The sequence below is a fragment of the Passer montanus genome, unplaced genomic scaffold (assembly GCF_014805655.1).
Source record: "Passer montanus isolate IOZ18808 unplaced genomic scaffold, ASM1480565v1 scaffold35, whole genome shotgun sequence".
NCBI lineage: Eukaryota > Metazoa > Chordata > Aves > Passeriformes > Passeridae > Passer > Passer montanus.
Window position 1 is genome coordinate 8149087 of NW_024368263.1, and position 25482 is coordinate 8174568.

The window sequence follows — 25482 nt, forward strand, 5'->3', positions numbered from 1 at the left end:
AGTTTAGCATTCTTTAATATAACATAGATCATAAAATAATAAATTAGCCTTCTGAGAACACAGAGTCAGAGTCATCATTCCTTCCTTCGTCTGGGGGAACCCAAAAACAATAAGCTGGGAACTGGTGCCAGCCAGGGGAGGCACCTCTGGGACTGGAGGAGCTGCCACCTCCATGTGGAGCAAACACAACTTAAAAAACTCCTTACTGAGGGAACTGAGGGCCAGGCAGCCACAGGGAGACCTTTCATGGCAAGGGCACCCACCACCTTATGGGGCAATGGTGGGATCCCAGACAATGGGATCTGCTGTCTCAGTGGGGAGCAGGGCTGGAAATCCCCTCACCACGGTGGGATTTCCAACTGAGGCCACTGTGGAGCTCCCAGGCACAGGAAATCTGATGGAGCAGTGTGGGCTGAGCACTGCAGAGCGCTGAGCATCAACCCCAATGCCACATCCTGCTCCCCAGGGAATGCCATCCACGCTCCCCCTGCCCCTGCAGCCCTGCAGGGACCTCCTGGCCACCAGGAGAGAGCCCTGGCCCCTGTCCCTGCAGCCCCAGGGCCAAGGGACACGCTCCCCAGCCCTTCCCACCACCAAGGGAAGGCACAAAGCATCTCCCAGCTGCTTTTATCACCCAGTGGGAAAGATAGCACCCCTGAGAGCATCCCAGCCCCCCGTGGTGCTCCAGGAGGCACTCCCTGATTCCTGCACCCACTGAATCTCTGGTTTATTGCCGTGGGGGAAGTCCATCCTTGCCATGGACAGGGTGTTTTTGGAAAAGGCCACCAAGACCTCACAAAGCTCCTGCTCCTCCTCCAGAGCCAAGGACAGCATCCATCAGTGTCCACACCCCTTCCTCAGGTTTCAAATCCACCTGATTTAACCTCCAGGAAAAAAAATCCCAATCTTCAGAGAGCCAGAGGCAGCAGCACCAATAAACCAGCAGCACCAAAACCTGGAAAAACTGCATTTTATGGGAACATGGAAAGGTTTGGCATGGGAGAGACCTTAAATCCCACCCAGTGCCACGGGCAGGGACACCTCCACCATCCCAGGGTGCTCCAAGCCCCATCCAACCTGGCCTTGGACACTTTTAGGGATGAAACAGCCCCAACCTGTCCTGCACGGAGAATTAAACCTGGCTTAAGCATTTGATCAAGGGCAAGGCAGGGCCCCAGGGATGAGCAGCACCTCATGGTGGCCACCAGGACCTCGTGGGGAGCCACCTGCTCCCCCGAGGCCCAGCAGGGATCAGCACACGGATAAAGGATCCCAACACCTCACCCACCCCACAGCCCCTTCCCAAAGCTCGTCCTCCTCCCCACAGGAGCTGCAGTGCAGCCCTCGAGGTGCTCACGACAAACGTGGGGGCTGCAGGATTCCCCCAGATCCAAGGAAAAGAAAGAAAAGGTTAAACAAGCACAGAAAGCAACAGCAGCTCCATCCAAGAGCAACAGCCTTTGGCAAGTGGCTTTGGAAAAATTCATAATTCTGCAAAATTTCAACAGCGGGGAAGAGGATGGGGAGGGGGGGAAAAGGCAACCTGGAAATTCAGAAATCTCTTCAAATTCTCTCCCCAAGCCCAAGCAAGGCTGGGAAATAAGGAGCAACACAACATGTTGTTGATGACTTTTCCATTAAACCCACACTCTAAACCCCCTCTTTGTATCCCAACCTTTGCTTGCAGCTCAGCAGGCCCCACTTCTTTATTTTTTTTATTATCCCTCCCCTCCTCTCCCTCCTTTTTAATAATAATAATAAAAAAAAAGTTATATGACTTTAATTAAATGCACTTATTAAAGGGTGAGCTATGTGCAGAGGCTGGGTTTGTGCTGCAGGCACATTTTCCAGGGAGCTGCCGAGTGCCTGCATCCGCCCGCCCCGGGCCCTTTTTAATGCCCAAATAAATCCCCACCTGAGGTGCTGACAGCTTTTTATGCACTCAGGCAGCCAAGAAAGTAAACACAGGGGCAAAGTTTTAACCTCTTGCAGGCACAGAAACTCCCCCCAGTTAGGTCAGGCTCAGGTGGGAAGGCCCAGCAGCAAAAGTGTCCCCTCAGTGTCCCCTCAGTGTCCCCTGGGCACACCTGGACAGGTCTGAGCCATTCCAGCCTCTCCCAGCCTTGTCAGCTCGGGGATGCACTGGCAGCAGCAGTAAATAATTACAATTAAATGCTAAGGAAGTCCCAGGGCCACGGAGATGCTGCAAGGGACGGAGCTGGGAGTGTTCACCTGGAGAGGGGAGAGCTCCAGGGAGAGCTCAGAGCCCCTGCAGGGAGCCTCTAAAACCCAGGGGAAGCAGAGGCACGGAGCAGCTGGAGAGGCAGGGCTGTGCCAGAGCCCTGGGAACAACCCTGGTCCCTGTGCCCAGGGCCAACAAGGCTGGCAGCACACAGGGAATGGCTTCCCACTGCCAGAGGGCAGGGCTGGGTGGGATATGGGGAGCAATTCCTGCTGGGAGGGTGGGATGGCCCTGGAAGAGAATCCCAAGAGCAGCTGTGGCTGTCCCTGGATCCCTGCAGTGTCCCCAGGCCAGCCTGGGGCAGTGGGAGGGGTCCCTGCCCATGGCAGAGGGATGGATCCATGGCCTGGATGGGATTTCAGCTCCTTTCCAAGCCAAGCCATGCCGTAACGCTGTGATACCAGGAAAGCTCTGCCTGTCCCAGCTGCAATGCAAGGCTGGAGAGGTGTCAGGTGATGGAAAACATCCTCTCCTCCCTGCGGGAGCCTCCCAGCAGAGCCCTGAGGGTTGGGCTTCCTGGGATGCCAGGCTGGGCCTGACTCCACACCAGCCAGGATTTGCATCCCTGCTTCATCCCCAGCCCGGGGTTTGCATGTTGTCAGTGGGGAGCAAAGATGGAGCAGATCATGGCAAACTCCAAACAAACTCAGGAAAGGAACCAAAGCTACAAAATGCTGCTTCTTCCCTGGGCAAAACACGGTGTTCCCCTTTCCAAGTGCTGAACAGGAGTTTCACCAGAGCTGCCACACTTGGAAACAGCAACTTTGAATTCTAAACGTGTCCAATTCCCAACCTCCCAGCGCAATTAACAGCCACTAATTAACTCCGTGTGCTCAGGCCCTGCCAAAGCCAGGCTGGGCTCCTCAGAGCTGCCAAAAGCAGCACCTCCCAAAGCCTGGATGCAGGAAGGTCCTCCCGGTGATCCCAGGATGCTGCAGCCACCTCCTCCTCCAAAAACCAGGAGATTCCAGCAGCCCCAGCTCCTGGATGAGGAATTCTCTGGGGAAATAAAGAATTCCCACACAGAGCTGGTGGCTGCTGGTCAGCACTGGGATGGGATGGGGTAACGGGATGGGATAACGGGATGGGATAACGGGATGGGATAACGGGATGGGATAACGGGATGGGATAACGGGATGGGATAACGGGATGGGATAACGGGATGGGATAACGGGATGGGGTAACGGGATGGGGTAACGGGATGGGATAACGGGGTGGGATGGCACTGCTTCCCCTCCTGGAGCACGCACGGATGCCTGGAAGCCAGGGAGCCTCAGCCCTGCTCCAAAGGGAAAAGCTGGCATCCTTTGGAATGTCCTGCAGAACACCAGGAGTCAGATGCACCTTGTGAGCCCCATCCAACCCGGGATATTCTGGGATGCTCCAAGCACCTCCTGTCCCAGCCACGAGTGGAAACCAGCAGGATCCTCCATCCTGCCATCACCAACTGCTATTTTTAAGGACTTTTTTTTGGGAATTTGCAGCAGCCCAGCCCTCAGTGGGTCACTGGGGCAGCGTGTGGCAGGGCTGGGCTCCAGCAGGAACCTCCCCCTTGTCTGGAAAAATTACGGCCCCGGCCCTGCTCCCACATCTGACAAGACGCCGCATGCTCAGCTAATCCTGCCGGAGATTAACCCTGCCTCGGAATTCCTGCCTCTCCGTGTGGCAATTAGCAAAGGTGCTGCTAATGGGGGGGCTTTTCCCCTTCTTTAAGCTCTTGGCAAGGAGAGCACAGCACTTTCTCCTGGCTGGCTGGGTCAAGGTGGATCTGGGGTCACTTCCCCTCTGCTGTCACCCCAAAGGTGCTGCCTGTTTGTGGGGAGAGGAAAGGACAAGCTGGCCCAGTCCTGGCAGAAGATCTGGGATGGATTTGCTGCCAAAAGGTCCTCACCAAAATCTGCTCCTCCTCCTCTGGTTCAGGAGCCCCCAAAGTGCCACATCTCACCCCAAAACAGCTGAGATCCAATAGGGGCACAAAAGGGATCAGCTGCTCCAAGGAATCCCAAAAGCCCGAGGCCTTCACTTACAAAACAGGCACAATTCAACCTCACCCAAGACTTAAGAGAGGAAATCATTCCAAAAACATGAGGAGATGATGTTTTTTACGGAAGCTCCAGCCTGGTCCCGTGCAGATCCCAATCCCACACTCCAGGGCAGCTGTTCCCACTCCACAGGCACTGAGTGACTCCAGCAGCACTGGAAGCAGCTTGTGGGAAACTCAGGAAAGGATTCCCTCAACAGAGCAAAGACAACTCCTACTGTACACTGAGAAAAAGGCAAAAAAACCGAGAAAAAAAGGAGAAAAAAATGTATTGAGTGCCTGGAGCTGTCAGAAAGATTTCTGCAGCTTTGGCAAGACAGACACAACTAATTTAGCACGGCCTGGCTGAGGAATATTACGGAATATTAAGCTGTCAGTCTGGATGACAGGAATTTAATCACTGGGAGCAGATCGAAGCTCAGCAGCACCATCGGTGGTGGGCTGGACAAGCAGCGATCAGAGGGTGGGATGGGCAGGAAAAGCCTGTCCTGCAGGAACAGCCCCCTCTGGGATGTCATTGCCACAGGGACTGTCATTTTGGGGTGCTGGATCCCCCAGGGCAGGCCCCAAGGATGGGAATGCCATGGAGAGGGAGGCTGAGGCGCAGGGGGGCCTTGGATCCCACAGAAATCCCTCCCCAGATTTGGGGGTGGCAAGACCTGGCAGAGCTGGGACTGGAAGTGTCCCATGCCAGGTGGGACTGCCTGATCCCAACCTCCATCCCCCTGTGCAGGAGGAGCAGCTCAGCCTCTCCCTGGGATCCCCCAGAGCTGTGCCAGGGCCAGCAGCTTCCCCTGGCACCACAGAGCCAACAATGACCCTTTGTGCCACCTCCCTCCCTGTCCCCTTGTGCCACCTCCCTCGCAGGCAGAGGAAGGGGAACAGCAGGTGGGGAGGGAAATTTCCCAAGCAGACCCCACTGCTGCAGGGGTTTAACCCAGGATGTTCCAGCCTTTGGCTGCTCCAGTCATTTTTCTGTTTTTGATTTTTTTTTTTTTGGTTTTTGTTTTTTTTTTTGTTTTTTTGTTTTTTTTTTTGTTTTTTTGTTTTTTTTTTTGTTTTTTTGTTTTTTTTTTTGAGCAGGAAACAGAATTCCCATAAAATCTGCCCACATCTGGGCCTGGGAAAACCCAGAGCTCACTCCTGGGGGAACAAACCCTTCTGGCACGGGGTAGGCACTGGATCAGCCCAATCCCTCCTGGTGCAGACAGCTCCTGGGAGCCTCAGCCCTGCTCCAGAGGGAAAAGCTGGCATCCTTTGGGATGTCCTGCAGAACACCAGGAGGCAGATGCACCTTGTGAGCCCCGGGATATTCTGGGATGCTCCAGCACCTCCCGTCCCAGCCACGAGTGGAAACCAGCTGGATCCTCCACCCTGCCATCACCAACTCTCTGCCCTGCTATTTTTAAGGACTTCTTTGGGAATTTGCAGCAGCCCAGCCCAGCCCAGCCCCCGGCGTGCTTCCCAATTAAGCAGCACAGCCCTCCCCGATTAGGGAGCCCGGTTACATAAACCTAATTAGCAGGGCTCCACTGGCAGCCCTGGCTCTGCTAATCCAGGATTTGTCCCCCAGGAGCTGCTGGGAGCTGGCAGTGCCAGCCAGGCTGCTCACGTGGGCTGGGCACAGCAGCTCCGTGCCCCCAGGAATGAGGGGAGCCGGGCTGGCAGCACTCGGGGCTTTAATCCTCTCAAACAGCCCCAGACAGGACGGGCTGCTGCAAAGGAACACTGGGAAAACCTCCCAAAAGCTGGGGAGGAAGGCCAGGACTAGGCTGGATCCTTCAGTGCTGAGGCAGCTCCAACAGGAGCTTTTTGGGATGGGAGAGAGGCTGCAGTCACTCTGCTGGACCCCAAAACCCCAAAAGTCCTTCCCAGAGACTCTGGAGCTTGTGCTGGAGGACAGGGAAGCTCCTGTGCTGCCAAGTTCAGCAGAAGCAGCTCTGAGTTAAGCTAATCTTAATGAGGGATCTCCAGGCTAACCCCACATCAATGGCAGGATTCCCCAGGCACTGCAGGATGGCACCAGCTCGTGGTAATTGGATCACTCAGACTCCGAAAATCAGGATTATTCCAAGTGAAATAAATCCCCAGATCTGACCACAGACAAAATTCAGATTCTATTCGTTTTTTGTTTTCCTTCCTGCCTCTCCAGACTTTGGGTCTGTGTTATCAAACTCAATTTACAAACAGAAAAGCTGCAGAGTTGCTCAATAAAACAGAAAAACGAGGTTGCAGAGCCCTCAGCCGACAGCAAGATCTCAAATTTTAAGCAAAACCATCTCCCCAGAGCCAGGAGAGGTCCCAGCTCTGGCTGCTCTCACCAAGCCCATCCAGAGGGAGCAGAGCAGGGCCCGGCTGGGATGGATTTCAGGGATTTTCCTGCTCACACTCCTGCCCTTAGCCAAGGGGAGCACTTTATTCCCTGGATTGTGGGGAGGTGAGGCCAGGACAGCATCCAGAGCTCTGGCAGCAGCAATCTGAATTTATAACCCGCTCGTGGCAGCTTGGAGAAAGGCAGCCCCTGGGCTCCTGATCCCTGAAATTAAAGGGGATCCAGAAATCCCAGTTTGGGAGTTTTCTCCCTCCCGAGCTTCCCACAGACAACGTGCTGCTGCCTTGCCAAAGGCAGCTCTCACACACAGCCTGAAATAAGGATTAAATCCCACACTGGCACAGGGCTTCATCGCCCCAGAGCATCCCAAAAATCCCTCAGGCAAAGGAAACCGCCCCTCCTGGAGCTCGGAACTGCGGGGATTCCAGCCCTCACTCCTTGGGGCTGCTCCTGCCTCCAGGGGATGCTCCCGAGGTCAGAGCAGAGGCAGGAGCAGCCCTGGGGACAGGGAAGGGACCGAGCCCAGCCTCCAGCTTCCCTCAGGTGAGTCCTTATCAAGCAGCCGCACCCCCAGGTGAGCCCTTATCAGCCCGCGGCACCACAAAGGGCCATAAAGGGCCGGGAGGTGACAGCTGTGCTCCAGGTGTGCCCCAGGTGGGGCAGGGCCCTTTCATCTCGCCTCAAACCTGGCACAGACCGGGGGAAAACCCGGCAGGATGGGCTTGGGGCTTCGTGGAGACCTTGGGAATTTGTTATTCCCTGGCATCCATCCGTTGGGAGCAGGAGGAACTGGGCTGGGCTGGCACTGCTGAGGGATTTAGGGGTGACACTTCAGCAAGGAGAGCCCCAGCAGCATTCCTGAGGGAAGGATGTGGCTGTGGGGACAGCAAAATCCAGGAAAAACAGCAAGGAAGCTCCATTTGGGACCAGACCTTTCCTTGGCCAAACTCCCTGAGGACACAGCACAGTGGGAATTTAACAACAGTGGGATTTTAACCCCAGTGGGAATTTAACAATAGTGGGATTTTAACCCCAGTGGGATTTTAACCCCAGCCCAGCACATCCCAAAGGCAGAGGTGGCTCCTCCTGTTTCTCTTTCAAGCTCCAGGTGCCAGCCGTGCCCATAGGAAGAGCAGTGCCAGCCCCACCAGATGTCACCACAGGTGTCACCCCAGGGCCAGGGGACCTGTCCTGCCTGGCAGGGGCTGGCCCTGTCCTTGGGCTGGCAGCAAACACCCCTTATCTGCCATCCCTTATCTCCTGGGCAAACAGCGGGGTCGCTCAGTGCCCTGCCCGGACAATGTTTAATTACCCCAGTGTTTAATTACCCCAATGTTTAATTACCCCGATCCTCGTGGGAAGGGGCAGCCAGGGGGAGGTGGGAACTGCAGGGGAATTCCACAACGGGAGATGAAACGGAGCTGGAAAAGCAATGGGTAAACAGCCAGGGAATGTTCCTGTGGGATCTGCTCAGAAGGGCTCAGACCATCCCCAAATTCCAGCCAGGCAATGTCCCTGGGGTATCTGCTCATTTCCCTGCAGGAAAAACTCACACCAGATCCCAAATTCCAGCCAGAGAACGTTCCTGTGGGATCTGCTCAGCCTGAGGGAAGAGCTCACACCATTCCCAAATTCCAGCCAGGGAATGTCCCTGTAGGCTCTGCTCAGAAGGGCTCACGCCATTCCCAAATTCCAGCCAGGGAATGTTCCTGTGGGATCTGCTCAGAAGGGCTCAGACCATTCCCGAATTCCAGCCAGGGAATGTCCTTGGAGGATCTGCTCAGAAGGGCTCACACCAGATCCCAAATTCCAGCCAAGGAATGTCATAGTGGGATTTGCTCAGCTCCCTGCAGGAAAAGCTCACACCACATCCCAAATTCCAGCCAGGGAACGTCCTTGGGGGATCTGCTCAGTTCCCAGCATGAAGAGCTCAGACCATTCCCAAATTCCAGCCAGAGAACGTCCCCGTGGGCTCTGCCCAGCCACCAGGAAGGGCTCACACCGCATCCCAAACACCACAAGCCCCAATCCCAGGATGTTTCCCCCTGTCGTGTGAGCAGCTCCCTTCTCCTGGGAGATGGGAATTCCCGGCTGGAGCAGGGGCTGCTTCTACACCGCCCTGATGGATGCAGAGCTGGCTCCCCAAGCCCCTCCTCACCCTGTGAGGGGTCTGCTGATCCCCTGAACCTCTCGCGGCTCTCCCCCAGCCGCAGGTCAGAGCAGGGCACGGGGGGCACAGCCCCAGCAGAGCCCCCTGCCCCTGTCCCCATCCCCCGGAGGGGTTTGGGGAGCCCGGCCAGCAGCTCCAGCCCAGGGCGCATCCCAGGGCCAGGAATGCGCCGGGAAGGGCAGGGAGCACATCGGAGAGGTGTTAAAGAGCCCGGCAGTTGTTTATAACCCTGATTACCCCTTAATCCTCTCCGAGCGCCGCTTTACGAGCCCGGCCTCCCGCAGAGATGCAAAACACCTGGGCAAGGAACCCTGGAGCACAAAAACCCTCATCCTCACCTGCCCAAGGAACCCTGGCGTGCAAAAACCCTCATCCTCACCTGCCCCAAAAACCCTGGAGTGCAAAAAACCTCCTGCCCAAAAAACCCTGGAGCACAAAAACAACTCATCCTCACCTGCCCAAAGAACCCTCGAACACAAAATCCACCCCCCATCCTCACCTGTCCAAGGAACCCTGGAGCACAAAAAACCTCATCCTCACCTGCCCCAAAAACCTGGAACACAAAAAACATCATCCTCACCTGCCCCAAAAACCTGGAGCACAAAAAACCTCATCCTCACCTGCCCCAAAAACCTGGAGCACAAAAAAACCTCATCCTCACCTGCCCAAGGAGCCCTGGAGCACAAAAAACCTGAGGGAGCAGGTCTGGAGCTGAGGAACACAGCAAAGGCTTCCCAACCCTGCCGTCCTGCAAATCCAGCACCTCCCACCCTGCCAAATCCTCCTGGAACTTTTGGGATTTGGAGACAGCTGGGTTTAGGAGCATCCTGGGGAGTTTTGGGAGACAGATGGGTTTAGGAGCATCCAAAGGAGATCTGGATTTGGAGATGCTGGGTTTAGGAGCATGCAGAGTTCTGGGATTTGGAGACAGCCAGGTTTAGGATTATCTAGAGGAGTTTTGGGATTTGGAAACATTTTGGTTTAGGAGCATCCAGAGGAGTCTGGGATTTGGGTGTAGGAGCACCCAGAGGAGTCCCAGCCAAGCAGGGGAGGTCATCATGGAGCTCCTTCCCCCAGTTTTGCAAAAGACACCAAACCCCTCGGCACAGAATGCTCCAGCTTTACCCCAGAGCCCAAGCAGGAAAAGCCCCAGCAGCTCCCACCCTCTGCTCCAGCCCCTTGGGATTTTTAACTGGATAAACTGGGAGCTATTCCCAACTATCCAACACCAGCTGCTGCCTCTCAGCCAGCCCCAAAAAGCTCTAAAATGCCAAATTTTCCCACCTCAGACATTGCAACTTGGAGCATTCCCATCCTCAGCCCGGCCTGGCACAGCTGGGAAGCCCCGGCCCCACAGCCTGGCAAAACAGCCCTGGCCCAAAGCCTGGCTCTGGGCTTGCTCTGTGACAAAGCTGCACACAGAGCTCCCACCCTTCATCCAGCTTGGGGCAGCTGAACACAGAGCAGATGTGGAAAGCATCATCCAACACTCCTGCCAGGGAAAAGGGGCATTTTCCCATGAAAAGAGGCATTTTCCGCAAGGAAAAGGGGCATTATCCCATGAAAAAGGGGCATTTATTTCCCCCATGGAAAAGGGGCATTTCCCCAGGGAAAAGGGGCATTTTCCCATGAAAAGGGGCATTTTCCCCAAGGAAAAGGGGCATTTTCCCATGAAAAAGGGGCATTTCCCATGGAAAAGGAGCATTTCCCCCAAGGAAAAGGGGCATTTATTTTCCCCAAGGGGCATTTTTTTGCCCATGGAAAAGGGGCATTTCCCCAGGGAAAAGGGGCATTTATTTTCCCCAAGGGGCATTTTTTTGCCCATGGAAAAGGGGCATTTCACCACGGAAAAGGGGCATTTATTTTCCCCAGGGAATGCAAAAGCAGCACCCACAAAATTCCAACCTGCAGAGAAGAGCTGAACAACAGCTCCAAGAGAACAAGAAGTGCCTCCCCTGTGTAGGTGCCCTGCAAAATCCCCCAAATCCAGAGCTGCTCCTTCCCCTCCCAGATGTGTCCCCACCCAGAGGAAGCTGCTCTCCACCTGCCCATGGATTTGCCTGAACTTTGTTTTCCAAGATTTGGTTATCACCCCCATCCCACAGCTGCTCCCAAGTCTCTCCCACCCACAGGGGGGAAAACATCAGGAAAAAATAAGAAGGGAATGACTCAAGGGAAAACTCCCAGAGGAAGGAAGAGAGTTTTCATTTTAAAATTTTAATTTTAAAGTTACTTAAATTTATTTAGTTTTAAAGTCCAAGTTATTAAAATAAGAAGGGAATGACTCAAAGGAAAACTCCCAGAGGAAGGGAGTTTTCATTTTAAAATTTTAATTTTAAAGTTACTTAAATTTATTTAAAGTCGAAGTTATTTAATTTTGAAGTTACTTCATTTTGAAGTTACTGCATTTTAAAATTTTAAGGGATTTTCAGCCACTGTGCTTTTCTCCTGGGGAGTTGGGATGCACTGGATGTGACAGATCCCGAGCTCAATATTCCATCCCAGCCAGGAATTTCACACAGGGGCTCCTGAGGAACTCAGGGACTTGCAATTCCCATTCTCCTTAAGCAGGAGGCTTTAGGAAATCCCAGCCCTAATCCCTGTGTGCCTGCTGTAAAAATGGGATAATCTCTCTTATCCCAAAGGAATATCAGCCTGGAGCTGCTCAGAGCCTGCCCTGGGAAGAGCCTGGAAGCAGCTGGGCAGGGAATTGCTCCCCAAACTCAGCTCCTGCAGCCCCTTTTCCTTGGGATCCCTTTCCCCAGAGCTCAGCTCAGCCATTCCCAGAGCCAAGGATCCAAACCCATAAGATCCCACCATTCCCACGTGATTTTGGATCGGGTCTTTCACCCCTCACAGGCCCAGTTTCCCTCCTGGATCAAGGAAAAGGACACAAGCACCCTCCACCTGCCTGGTCACAGGGGTTTCCAGCCCCAGGGGATTCCAAAATCCTTGGAAAAGAGGGAGGAAAAGCGTGAGAACAGCCAGAGCCCCCGTGGTTGTTTATGGGATGAAGAAATTGAGGCTGAGTCACAGAGCCAGAGCTCAGCATTCCCAGGAGAGCACCAGACTCCCAACAAACTGGTTCCAGAGAGGATTCCAGAGCTGAGCCCAGAACAGCATCCCGAGCACAGCACCAAGGATCTGGCAGGGCAGGAGCAGCTGGGAGAGGATTTAGGGCCATCACTTGCAGGGGAGGTGGGATAAACACTCCACATCCTCCCAAAACTTCCCAGAGGAGCATTCCCTACCATCCCAAGTGAGCTCTTTTATCCCACAGGTACCCCCTGCAAAAAGAGCCAAGAGCTGGGGTTATCCCTGAAAAAGAGGAGGGAAGAGCTGGGGTTATCCTGGGAGAAAGAGGAGGGGAAAGCTGGGGTTATCCTGGCAAATCCCTGCAAAAAGAGTGAAGAGCTGGGGTAACCCCTGCAAAAAGAAGAGGGAAGAGCTCCGGTTATCCCTGCAAAAAGAGGAGGGAAGAGCTGGGGTTATCCCTGCAAAAAGAGGAGGGGAGAGCTGGGGTTATCCTGGGAGAAAGAGGAGGGGAAAGCTGGGGTTATCCTGGCAAAAAGAGGAAGGAAGAGCTGGGCTCATCCTGGCAAAAAGAGGAGTGAAGAGCTGGGCTCATCCCATGAAAAAGAGGAGGGAAGAGCTGGGCTCATCCCTGCCAGCAGAGTGAGACCCCACAATTCCCTCACCCTTTAAACCCCCCTGGTCCCTGCTCCTGCCCTTGACCCTCCCCATCCCGGGATATTTCCTATCCCGGTTTCCCAATCTGCAGCACATGATGCCAGAGCAGAGCCTGGCACACAGAGAGGCAGCCACGAGCCCTGGGGGATGTGGGAAAGCACCTCCCTGACTCCTGCAGGGGCTGGGGACAGCAGGATGAGGGCAGCAGCTCCTGGGAAGGATGTTGGAGGTAGGAAAAACAAGTGGCTGCTTCCCCAGGGACTCGGCTGAGTCACAGTCCCACGATGGAGCCAAGGGCCAGCAGGACTCCCAGGATTCCATCTTTCCACAGATTTCATGGAGACAGAAGGAGGAGATCTCCCTGCGTGGGACAAATTCTGTCCCAGAGCTTTCCCTGCACCCTTCATTGCTTTAGAGCATTCCCAAATCTGATCCTGCCCTTTCCTCGTGGAAAAGGGAATCCCTCTGCAGCCAGGCCAGGCCAGGCTCCTTCCCAAGGGCAGGGAAAAGCCTGGAAGCAAAGGAACTGCAGCAGAGCAGGGCAGGGAAAGCCTGGAGAGCCTGGGGCAGCTCCTGCAAGGGCAGCAAAGCTTCCAAGGGAAAAGCAGGAGTTTCACAGGATCATGGAATGGTTTGGCTTGGAAAGGACCTTAAGGATCACTCAGTTCCAAGCCCCTGCCACGCATTTGGTGGCCAAAAGCCCCCATCAGCCCAGGAAGGAGGACTGGAAACAAAGCAGAAAGGAGAGGGAGGGAGGAAGAAGGTGAAGGGGATGGACAGGAAGGGATGGAAGCAGAGGGAAGGATTTGCTCGGAGCCTGCTCCTGAAATTTGCAGCCCGTGTGCCAGGCACTCCCGAATACTAATCAGAGCTGAAAAAATATCAAACAATTAGGAAGGAAAGTCTCCTGGCAGGGTTTCTCCTGGAGATGTCGGGCTGGTTTTGTTTATGAGCGGGAGGAAGTGGGAACCGCTCCTGTTTGTTCTGCGGGAGAAAAGAGAAAGCTCCAGTGTTTTAATTTCTCCGCTGAAAACCCTGGAGATTTGGCCTGAAACGGAGCAGAGAGGCTGATCCAGATTCACCCGCAGCCTTTTGTTACAAGAAAATATTTGAGTCGTTTTTTTCCTCCCTCCCCTTCTGCGTGGGCAAAGAAAGGGGCAGTGGATACAAAGCCAGCATTTTTTGTTCCCAGAAAATATCAATGAAAAGAGCATTCCAGAGGCCAAGGGCGCAGCGCAGCTCCCAGGGCACTGGAGGTGTCCTGGCTGGCCAGATGCACCCCAGAAAAGGCAAAAATATCACCTCAAAAACTCCTTTTTGTTAGAAAAGCAGGTGAGCAACACTTGGGAAGCCTAAATTGAGTTTTTAACCAGGTTTTTGCCTCCCAGGGACACACACATGAGAGTAGGAGGGGATGAGGTCACACAAACTTCATTTACTCAGAGGTGCAACTTGCAGCTCCTCGGATGCAAAATCCCTGGATCAACTTTTTCCTTTGGTTTTCACACGGGAGGGCCTGAAGCAGCACCTCAGAAAATTAAATAAATCGGGTTTAGTGTGGGCTCAAACAGCAGGAGGAGCTGGGGAAGGAGCTGAGACAGATCCTGGGTGAGGAAAAGCAGATCCCAGGACAAATCCCAGCATCCCAGGGCCAGAGGGGACTCCTGGAGTGCAGAGCAGTGTGAGAACCGAGCTCAGGCTGTCCCCAAGGCTCGCAGGGCCCTTTCAAAGCTCTTCCCCCACAGGGAGCAGCCCGGGGATGGACAAAATGTGCCATTCCCGGCTGAAAACTTCCCAAAAACCCGGCTTTTCACAGCAAACCCCAAATGCCTTCACCATGGAAACCCAGCCCGGGGCTGGTATCGCCGCTGGAATTCGCCCTTGGCTGCAGCTCGGGAGGAGCCCGGACAGGGAAACCTTTCAGCTCGGGAAGTGCCAGCCCAGGAGCCTGGGACTGCTCGGGAAGAGCCTCCAGGGAGCCAAAGCCGCGGGATTATCCCGCAGTAATTCACCCCTGCCGTGTGCCAGCAGAGCCAGCCCCGGCTCCCGATCCCGATCCCTCTTCTCCCCGGGGAGCTGGGGCAGGGAGGGGAGGGGAGAGGCACAGCAGGAGCTTTGCAAGCTTTTTTGGGGAGAAAGGAGCACACGGAGCCATCCCACGAGGAGCACAGCTCCGGGAATGCTGGACAAACCTCACCCAGTGTGCTCCTGTCCCTGGGCACGCTCCCCAAATCCCACATCCACGGAGCAGCAGCGTTCCAGATAAAGTTTAGAAGGTTCCCCCAGTGCCACGGGTCTTTGGCTAAAGGCAGATCCGTAAAAGTCACATTTATCATCTCCCTCCTCATCCCTCTGCTCTGGGCAGTCAAGAACCGGACTGGGCTTCTCCAGAATTCTGGAATAGCCAGAGCTGGAAGCGACCCACAAGGAATAAGTCCAACTTCCGAGTAACTACTCGGGTTTGGGGTCTGTGCTTCCATGGGCACGCCGGGAGGTTGGAATTGCCCTTCCCGGAGAGCAGCACCCTCGGGAACCCACGGCGGGGTGGGAGCCCAGCGGAGCAGCAGCGGGGGATGGAGCAGGGGATGGATGCGGGGGATGGAGGCAGTGCCAGGAGCGGGAATGCCGCAGATCGGGAATGCCGCGGAGCTCCGCTGCCATCCAGCGGCCGCGGCTCCAGCAGCGCCCGTGGCTTCGCGGGAAGCCGCTGTCACCTCCCGTGCGACTTCTGACACAGCCAACACCCCCTGCATGGGGTTTTCCTCAGTGTCCCACTCGTCCGGAGCAGCCCTGCTGTGTTTAACTGCTGCTCCCAAAGATATTGGTCGTTCCATGAGGTTTTTACACCTTTTTCCAGGGCTGGAGCACCTCTGCTCCAGAGCCAGGATGGGAAAGCCGGGAATGTTTAGCCCCGGGGAAAATTTAAAACCCCTTCCAGTGCCTGAAGAAGCTCCACAGGAGCTGATGAGGGAATTTGGACAAGGGATGGAGCGACAGGACAAAGGGAATGGCTTCCCACTGCCGCAGGGCAGGGATAGATGGGACACTGGGAAGGAATTCTTGGCTGCCCCATCCCCTGAAGTGTCCAAAGCCAGGTTGGACGGGGCTTGGAGCAGCCTGGGATAGTGGAAGGTGCCCCTCTCATGGCAGGGGTGGCACTGGATGGAATTTAAGGTTCATCCCATCCCATCCCATCCCGTCCGATCCTATCCCATCCCATCCCATTCTGCGATCCCAGAGAATCCCGCGCGCCCCCTGCAGGCCCCATTGGGAACTGCAGGCGCTGCCGCTGCTGCCGCCAGGGGTCAGCGCGAGCCCGGGAGAGACCCCGATCCTGCGGGAATGCCGCTGGAAACCCGCTGGAACCCCCTGGGATCCCTCTGGAATCAACCCCACTGGGATCAACCCCACATTTCCCACCCGGGATGCGCCCCAAGCCCCCATCGGCACCCAGCATCCCACACCTGGGATGTGCTCCCGACCCCCGGTCGTGCCCAACCCATGGAAAATCCCTTCCCAAGGGAACCTGCGGCACTGGGGACATGGGGCAGACCCATAGGAAATCCCTTCCCAAGGGAACCTGTGGCACCGGGGACATGGGCCAGCGGTGGCCTTGGCTGGACTCCCTGACCTTTGAGGGCTTTTCCAGCTGGAATGATTCTGTGGATTCCATGGGATGCTGCAGGGGCTGAGCAGCATCAGGGAGTCCCTAAAACTGTTTGCACGTGGGTTTCCCTGAGCCCAAACCTCACCTGCCCCCAGCAGCCCTGGGCTTCCCTGGAGCATCCCTCAGGGACAGATCTTGCCCTGGGATGCCCAGGGCACCAACCTGGACAGAGCCATTGATGGGGACAAAGTGCTCGGGACAAGGAAGATTTCACAGCCAGGGCTTGAAAAGGGACTGCTGAAGATCCTGATGAAGATCTGGCCTGCAGCTCCAGGGGAGGAGCTCCACAGCTGGATCCACCCTTCCTGCAGGGCTGCAAGGCCAGCTTGGCCAGGAACTCGTGCTAAGGAAGGTGTCCCTTATCTTTGGTACAAGATAAACTTGGATTCCAAATCCAAACCATTCCAGGAAGAAGTGCAGCACCACAACAAGACTCAGCCACCACAGCACCAACATCTGCACCACACACCCAGAAACCACAGGACATCCCTCAGAAAAAAGGGAAAAATGCAAAAAACCCAAAGCAAACCCCAATACCAGCCCAGCCCCACCTCACAGAGGAGCCAAGGAGGGCTGGGCTGTTTTACACCAGTGCAGTGATAAAATCTCTGCCTAACTCAGCCCGAAGAGCTCAGCTGGAAAATGTGGAACTACAGCGAGGTCATGGGCACAAATCTCATCCCCCCTCCTCTTCCCTGCATTCCAGAGCAAGGACAGCACAGGGAGACTCCTGCTGAAAGGGATGAGGTGAAGGGCTTGGTATGTTCATGGGATCATCAGAGGAGAGCTACAACCCATGGGATCATCAGGAGAGAGCCACAACCCATGGGATAATCAGGGGAAAACTACAACCCATAGAATCATCAGGGGGAAACCACAGCCCATGGGATCATCAGGGGAAAGCCACAATCCATAGGAGCATCAGGAGAAAGTCACAATCCATGAAACCATTGGGGAAAGCCACAACCCATGGCATCATCAAAGGAAAACTACAACCCATGGAATCACCAGGGGGAAACCACAGCCCATGGGATCATCAGGGGACAGTCACAACCCATGGGAGCATCGGGGGAAAGCCACAATCCATGGAAATCATTGGGGGAAAACCACAGCCCATGGAATCATCAGGGGAGTGCCACAACCCCGATGGATTTGGGAGAGCCTACGCAGCACCACTCAGAAAGTGACTGAGAGGAAACACAGCCCCAGCTGTGTTCAAACAGATGCTGCAGTGCCTGAGGGCTGAAATCAAGAGCTGCTCCAGCCACTCAGAGCTCCAGGTTTGCATTTGCCCTCTCTGGGAAGAGCAAACGCCAGACCCTCAAGGATTTGTAGTCAACAGCAGCTCATTCCCCACCCAAGAAATCCCACTCCATCCTCCCTCTTCCAGGTCAAACACCCTCAATCCCCAGCTGTCCCCAGTAGCTCCTCAGGCACTTGTCCCATGTCACACCCAGATGACAACACCAGCACAAATCCTCCCAAATTCCAAAGTCTGGCATCGTTTTCTAGCAGGAAAATGGATTTTTCATCCCAAGGAGGTTCACAGCAGCCTCCCTTCCAAAGGGAGCCTTTCAGTTCCTCTCCTGGAGCCACCAGAAGCCCCTCAGGACAAGCCACACGTTGTCCCCAGTGACCCTGCTAAGGGTCCCCCCCTGCAGCCACCACTGGCTTGGAGAGTGGAAAACCATCAGGATTCCCCTCCTAAGGGAAGGAAAGGAAAATCTCCTGGGAAGCTGCAGCCTTTAACCTTTTATCCATCACTCAGCAGTAAAACTCCAGGAAAAAAATTCCTACTGAGGACTTCAAGCTGGAATGGCACTAAAAAATTCATGCATTGATTAAAGCAGCCAGTCCAGCTGTCAGAACAAACCTGTCTGCTCCCTCATTCCCCCACAGCAGCTCCCTGGATTGGGCAGGTTTTTCCCTCAAGACAGGGAAAATATCATTTTCCAACAAGTCCAAAAGGAAGGTGATGAAAAGGAAAAATTCATGTCTTGACTCACATCAGAGCAGCAGGATTTGTCCTCCAGGAGTGCATGGAATCCTTCCTCCTGCAGAGCCAGGATGCTCAGAGTAGCCCAGAAAAAGAGGGAATTGTAGCCTCAGGCTGCAGGTGCTGCTTTTCCCCATCCGTCCCTCAGGATATTCCCTGTGCCGAGCCAGTCCCAGCAGGACGATGCCAAAAGCAGTAAATCCACAGGATTTGGAGGAGCAGGAGGCACGGCCCTGCCATTCCAGCTGCAGACAGAAGGGAGCATCCAAACCCCAGCCGAGGCTCAGGGCTCGGGATCCCAGCGCAGAGGAACCATCCAGGGACAGATCCTGCCTCGGGAGCCCTTCCCTGGCGGAGGGGACGAGTGCCACTCCTGCCCTGGTGTCCCCACCGCTGGCACAAGGAGGTTCCAGCAGCTCCTGGGCCGATGGGAGCTGTCCCTGCAGGAATGCCGAAACCTGTGGAGGAACAAAGGTCAGGGTGAGGGACAGGAGTGACCTGGACACAGCCTCGTGTCCAGCCTTGCTCTGCTCAGGGCAGCTGAGCACATCCCGCAGAGCAGGGCTGCAAGAGATGCCCAAACTCAGCACCCAAATGGTGCCAGACTCCGGGAGGCAGCTGGATTTTTCTGCTGCTGAGCAGAGGCGCTGGCCACACTGGTCACGCTGGTGGCCACAGCCCCATGGAGCACTGGCCACCTCCCCAGCCAGGACTGGTGCCACTGGCTCCTGGCACAAGGATTCCTGCTCAAATCCACGCAGGGCAAAGAGCCCGGGGTTATTCCTCACAGGAACCACAGCAAACACCCAGAGGTGACAATTCCCAAGCTGAATTCCCACCGGGAACAGGAGCTGAGCCCCCCGAGGGTCTGGGCAGCGCTCAGAGGATGTGGCTGTCCCTTATCTCTGGTGACAACCCCAGCAGCTCCTCCCAAACCAACCGCGGCAGCAGGAGCAGGGACAGCAGCGTGGACAGCCAGCAGATTTTGGGGGGGGTTCGGAGTCCCTGCCGTGTGCCAGGTCCCCCCGGAGCCCCCGCCGTGGCCACCCGGGCTCGCAGCAGCCCCGCTCGGGCTCGTTAGGGCGCCGCTGCCGCCGGCACAAAGTCCGTATTTGTTTCCCCGCAGGGGTGGAAAGAAAGGGGGTTTTGTGTTTTTCTTCCTCTGCTCTTTGCAGGCTGCGGGGAGTTTATTTGACACTCCAGCACTCTTTGTGAGCTGAGTGCCCCGGGATAAATGCTACCCTTAAGAGTTACTTGGCGTTAGACAGAGGGACCCTCTTCAGAGGAGAATGGGGGCTTGTTGGGATGGGGTGGGAGGGGGCACGGGGAGGGGGGCTCGAGGAGAGCCCTCATAGAAGGGTCTCTGTCCTGGCCTCACAATGGAGTGAATTCTTCAAGATACCGGGAGCTGAAAGGAAGGAAGGAACTTTCCTCCTTTTAAAAAGGATTTTCAGGAACAATTGAAGAAGCCATAAAAAGGGGAGCATTATTCCCCATCCAGGCCGCTGGGCTGGGAAGCTTCTCCCTCCCCCTCCGAGCCCTGGGCTGGGCACATCCCACAGATCCCACTGGGACAAGCACAGGGCACAAGGGACAAGCACATGAGGGTCACGGGCACTTTATAGAGGGGACTGCCCGGACCCTGCCAGCAGGAGATGTTCTGGCCCTTGTCCTCCCTCCCACAGCCAGGTGCCACTTCCACGGCCACCTTTTCCTGCCTCCAGGTCCTTCTACCTCCACAGGAAAATCCTGTCCCAGGAACACCCACTCATGCCACCATCCTGCCAGGGCTGCAGGAACCGCTGTTCCCAGGGACACAGCCCGGATCCCTGCAGCCACTCTGCCTCCACAGGAGAAAGAGATTGTCCCAGGAACAGGGATTAAACACCCACTGATGCCACCATCCTGCCGGGGCTGCAGGAACCGCTGTTCCCAGGGACACAGCCCAGATCCCTGCAGCCAGAGGATGGCATTGCCATGGAAAACAGCTGGAAAGGGCCCTCCAGGTGAGCAGCTCCCCCTCCCCAGCTCATGGGGCGTTTTCTGCACACCCTCAGTCCCACACAGTGCAGGAAGAGGAGCTCAGCTCGGCTGGGGAGCTTCACCTCCAGCCTGGCTCCACCACAGATCCCAACCCCTCCAGGGTGATGGATTCACCTCCCACTCCCTGCCAGTGGCCACTGGTGGCCGGGTCCCCCCCAGACCCAGCCCAGCAGGACCCTCCTGCCCCACCTCACCCCAGGGGCTGCAGTGCAGCCTCCCCAGAAACCCAAATGGAGCCCCCAGAGGATCCCTCCTTCCCTCTTCCCCTCCAGCTGCTCAGGAAATGCTGGAACAAGAACCAAACCAAGCCCAGGGAAGAGCTGGCTGTGAGGAAACCTCCTGGAGCTCATCCCACCCCCCAGCAGGGAAGGGACCTGCTCTGCAGGCTCTGGAATTGCAGGGAAGCTGCTGTCAGCTGCAATTCCTGCAGTTCCAGCCTCAGGGACAGGCACCTGCCTCTTGGTGTCACTGGCAGCCAGGTGCCAGCGCTGGCAGCAGCTCCTGTCCCTCCAGGGCCACCTTCCCTGGCGCTGGGGCAGTGCCAGCCCCAGGTTTGTCTGCAGGGAACGAGGATGGGCAGGCACAGCGTCACAGGAACCCCCTGAGCTGCCACCCCACAGCTCCTAAAGCACTCCTGGCTGCAAGTCAGAATTCACAGAACCACCAGGTTGGAAGAGACCTTCAAGATCATTGAGTCCAACCCAGCCCAAACCCCTCAACCAACCCCTGGCACCCAGTGCCACATCCAGGCTTTGTTAAACACACCCAGGGATGGGGACTGCACCACCTCCCCGGGCAGCCATTCCAGAACTTCATCACTCTTTCTCTGAAAACTTCTAACTTCTTCCCGATATCCTAACCTCTTGCCTGCCAGAGGGACCCTGCATCCCAAAAACATCTTTTCTCCTAAAAACGTAGAATAAACTCCCAAAAGCCCTCATGCTTTGGCCTGAGAGTGAATTTAAAGGAGCAGCAGCAGGAGGTGAAGCAGCTCCAGTGACAGCAGTGACACCGCAGCCATCGCAGACTGGGGACAAGGTGACACCGGGGTCCCAGAGCAGCTTCTCCACCTGACCCTGACCAGAACTGGTTCCAGGAACCCAGGTCCAGGAAACCCAGGAGCCCTGCAGGATCCAGGGAGATCCAGGAGCCCAGGTCCAGGAGAACCAGAAGATCCAAGAGACCCAGGAGCCAGGGCAGACGCTCAGAGCCAGCCTGAAGCTCCCGCAGGGCACAAAACCCCTCTGGCCCTGCCGATCCCAGCAAGGCTCGAGCTGCCTTAGGCTGAGCTTTACCCAGCAGAGCCCTCGGGAGGTTTTCCTGCCGCTCTGATCCCCTGCCAGGGAGAAAAAGCAGGAATAAAACCTGAGGAATCAGCTTTAGGAACAACCCCAGCACACGACGTTTGCTCCCCGTACAAAACCCATTCCGAGTTGGTTTTTTTTTTTTTTTCTCTTCCTCAGGAAAGCTGCACAACCACCCAGGGATCAAACACATTTATTTAAAGGCTTAGCTTTTAGCCCTCAAAAAAACATCTGCGGCTTGGCAGAAGGAGCAGCCAAGTGAAGGGGAAGAATGTTCCTTTCTGAGGGCACGGCAGCAGCACGGCCGGGCGAGGCCTTCGCACCTCATCAGCTCCGCGGGAGATCGCACCCAGGAGGGCCCGAGGTGACAACAAACCCCCTGCCAGGCCAGGAAAGCTCTTCCTGCAATTCCAGTGTTGCCAAAGAGGGGGAAAAACCAAAAAAAAAAAGGAAAAGGGGAAGACTTGGAGGGCTAAAATCAAGCCGGGAGCAGGACAGAGGCGCAGAGTCCCCAGGGAGTCCTGAGGCAGCAAACCCTAATCCTGCGCTGAGAGCTCTCCTCAGAAAGGAGCAGCATTTATTTTACAATAAAAGCCTTTCCATGCCGTGTTTACACCAACACGGGGCGCTTTTTTGCCCCCTCATTTCTTTTTTAAACCCGTCCTTGGTGGTGGAAGCAGCCCGGCTTAACAAGGCCACGCTTTGTAAAGCGGCTCCAGCTCTGGGCACTGGCAGAGCCTGGGCTCTCCTCGGCCTCTCTTTTGTTGCTTTGCTTTTCTGTTCAAAGATCAAACAATCCCTAAAACCCCCAGGAAGCTGCATTGTGCTCCTGGCGTGATCCCCCCGCTGTCTGGGGGGTGGGTGTGGCCCTAAACTTTTGATCTCTGAAAATTTAAGGATCATTCCTTATCCAGGAGAATTCCCAGATGGAGAAGCTTGAGTCCAAAATTGTCCAGATCTGAGCCAGCTGCTGCTAGAAACTGCATGGGAGAAGGGATGCTGCTGGATTGAACAGATTTAAAACCAGGCAGGAGGGAGGAATGGAAAAAGTTCAGCCTTGGAAGAGCCAGGTCAGAGCTGGAGGCTTCCAGATGTCACAGGCAGAGGAATCCTAAAAAAAGCCAGGTCTGAACATTCCCCAAGCCCTCTCTGCACCTGTAACCCTGAGCCCAGCTCAGCCAGGTGCAGGTGAGGTAGCACCTGAGCTTAGGGACCCCCTGAACCCCTCAAAATCCCATTTAACTCTGAGCTGTCCCTCAAACACTGCAGGTGACACCACTCTGCTCCTGTGGCCACCCATGTCCCAGGCTGCTGGGACATTCCTCATTTTCCAGCCCTTCAGGGCTGAACCCACCTTCCCCAGCAGGTCCCAGCCATTCCAGAGGGATCTGGGTCATCTTTCAGCCAAGGGGAACAGCCCCAGTTCAGCACCTCCAAACCAGATCCTGCCAACACCCCAGAGAGTGGGATGAGCCCATCTGGGATCTTCATCCGGCCTCAGCAGGCAGGAGGATCCTGCTGGACTCCACAGCCCTGAATTCCTGTCTCGGCAGAGTGAGCAGGGACACTCCTGCTCCCAAACCCCTTGGGCAGGAGAAGCACCTGCAGCTCCTGAGACCAGCCAGAGCAGAGCACCTGAGCCTGCTCCCCCTGCCCTGGTAGCTTTCCCAAAATCCCCTTTTCCTCAGGAGACACTTCATCCTTCCCCAAAATCCCTCCTGCCTCAGGAGACACCACACAGGTGTCACCACTCCTGCCCACAGTGGGATTTTGCCTCCTCCTGACCCCACAAGAATCAGGATTCTTTTCACAGCTCATCTGAGAACCTCTTCCCAAAGGATTGATATTCCCACAGGCAGAGTGACCCCACTGCCTGCCCATGGCCCCAAATGGGGTGATCACTGCCACATCAAATGGAGTTTGAGGGGTGCCATATCTCCTAAACCTTTGTTTTGGGACACCTGAACATGGAAAACACCTGGTAAGCTTAAAAAAACCCCAATCTTGATAGAGCTGGTTTTGCAGCAAAGCCTTAGAAAATGAGCACAAAGTGATTGTCTCCATACCAGGGCTCCAACCTCTCTCACACAGCAGATCACACCTGGGGGTGATGCCTTAAACTTTAGCTTTCACATTTGAAGGGCTGAGGCGAACCAGGAAGATTTCTCCCCCGCAGCTCTACAGGGAAATGAGAAATTTGACATCCTGAAGGCATCACCTGGCTGCCAGCAGAGAGTGCCGCTAGCCTTGGGAGCCCTGCTGCAGTTTCCCAGCTGGGATCTCCCCTCCACAACCCCGGGCAAAGCCAAACGCAGCCTCTCTTTCCCAGGGCCTGAGTCACCAGCGCTCTGCCCCCACTTCCCGCGGCTGCGCCCGTGATTATAAAAAGATGTCTCAATTAGCAAAGCTGAGCAACTCCCGCAGCCTTCGGAGGAAATTCCGAGCCAGCAGCGAGCAACGCCAACAATGTCCGGGCAAAAAAACCCTCTTGTTCCTATCAGAGAAAGCTCAAACATCCTCTCCCCAAAGCAGCAGCCCTGCGGAGGGATCCCTGGCTGGAGCTCCCCAGGACACTCCACGGAGCGGAGCAGACAGCGCTAATTTCTGTCTGTGCTGTCGGGTGCAGGTCTAGACTGGTGTGGTCTTTTTGTTGTAGCCAGCAACAGAAGGGAGTCATTCATATTTTTTTCCAGGATTCACACAAAAGTGCTGTTGTGCATCCCAGACCCCGCGCGCGGCTCGGCCCGGGGCTGGGACAGCCCGGCGGGAGGGGACGGGCTCGGGGCTGCCCAAAGCCCCGCCCGAGCACCTGCCCCGGGGCGAGATTTTGGGGAACGAATTCCCACGGCAGGGAAGGGAAAAGCCGAGTGTGAGTCCCTAAAAACACACCAAAAAACCCCACCTTTAAAAAGAACCCGCAAACGATTAAGGGAACCAGCGCTTTTCCTCGGAGAGAAGGGGAAAACCGCACCAGGAGCATCCCGGGCCGGAGCCCCGACCCCGGGCAGGGGAAGGGACACAAAGGGGATGGCACAGGGGGAGAAGGGACAGCAGCTGCGGGCACCGAGGGGACCCGCAGTGCCCGGCACAGCCCCCCCTGTGCCGGGCAGCAAGTGCGGGGCGCAGGAGCCCCGCGCTGAGCCCCGCACCCCCCGAGCCGAGCGGGGCACCCACCTCCAATTCCAATTCCAATTCCACCTCCGACGGCAGCGCCCGAAGCCTCCCGGGGCTGCGGCTCCCCCGGTGCTCGGAGCGGCATCCTCCTCATCCTCCTTCTGCAGAGCCTCCGGGAGTGCGGGTATCGCCCCGCTCCCACCGGGAATGTCCCCGGGAGCGGCGGCGGGAGCGGCTCCGCCGAAGCCAGGGATGCTCCGACTGCGGCTGCCGGGCCATTCCCTCCTTTATAGCCCCGCGGCGGCGGGCGGGCGGCGCGGCTTCACGGGACTTGTAGTTCCTCCCCCCGGCCTAGAGCCGCCTCCCTCCGCCCTTCTGTCCCTCCCTCTCGCTCTCCGTCCTTCTGTCCGTCCGTCCGTCCGTCGCTCCGTGGGACGGGAAGGGCTCGGGCGGTTCGGGAGGAGCCGTGGGCGGTTCTGCTCCTCACCAAGACCCCGACCCCGCTGCTCTCCAGAGCCCAGGGAGGGAAGAGCCGATGGTTTTGCCTGGAAAAGTCCGGTTTTCCCCGGGATTCCGGGAGCCGCATCCCTGGCACAGCCAGCCCGACGCCACAGCGGCCCTAAAGTGAATGAGTAACCCCAAAACCCCGGCACGAACAGCGAGCGCTTCAATCGTGCCGGGTATGGCTTATTGTTTTGTTTAATTATTCTCCCAATTATTAATTTAACTTAATTATTAACCCATCCGAGGAATGAATGAGCAATTAACCGTGCTGTTGACTTCAGGGCTCATTTAGGGCCCGTTCTCCCCAGCCCTGGGTGCTGGCAGAGTCACCCGGCAGGACAGAGCCGTGTCCCACAGGTGCCCTCTGAACCCCACGTGC

At 56.1% G+C, this 25482-nt stretch overlaps 1 long non-coding RNA gene across 1 annotated transcript in view; it reads right to left on the minus strand.

The window, feature by feature from the left end:
* Positions 1-25060, minus strand: part of LOC120505521 — a 41174-nt gene extending 16114 nt beyond the window's left edge. Inside the window, exons 1-2 of the long non-coding RNA XR_005628246.1 lie at positions 24660-25060; positions 18149-18596 (exon numbers count right to left, since the gene is read on the minus strand). This is a non-coding gene — a long non-coding RNA (uncharacterized LOC120505521). The remainder of the gene's footprint in view (positions 1-18148; positions 18597-24659) is intronic.
* Between the last annotated feature and the right edge of the window lie 422 nt (positions 25061-25482).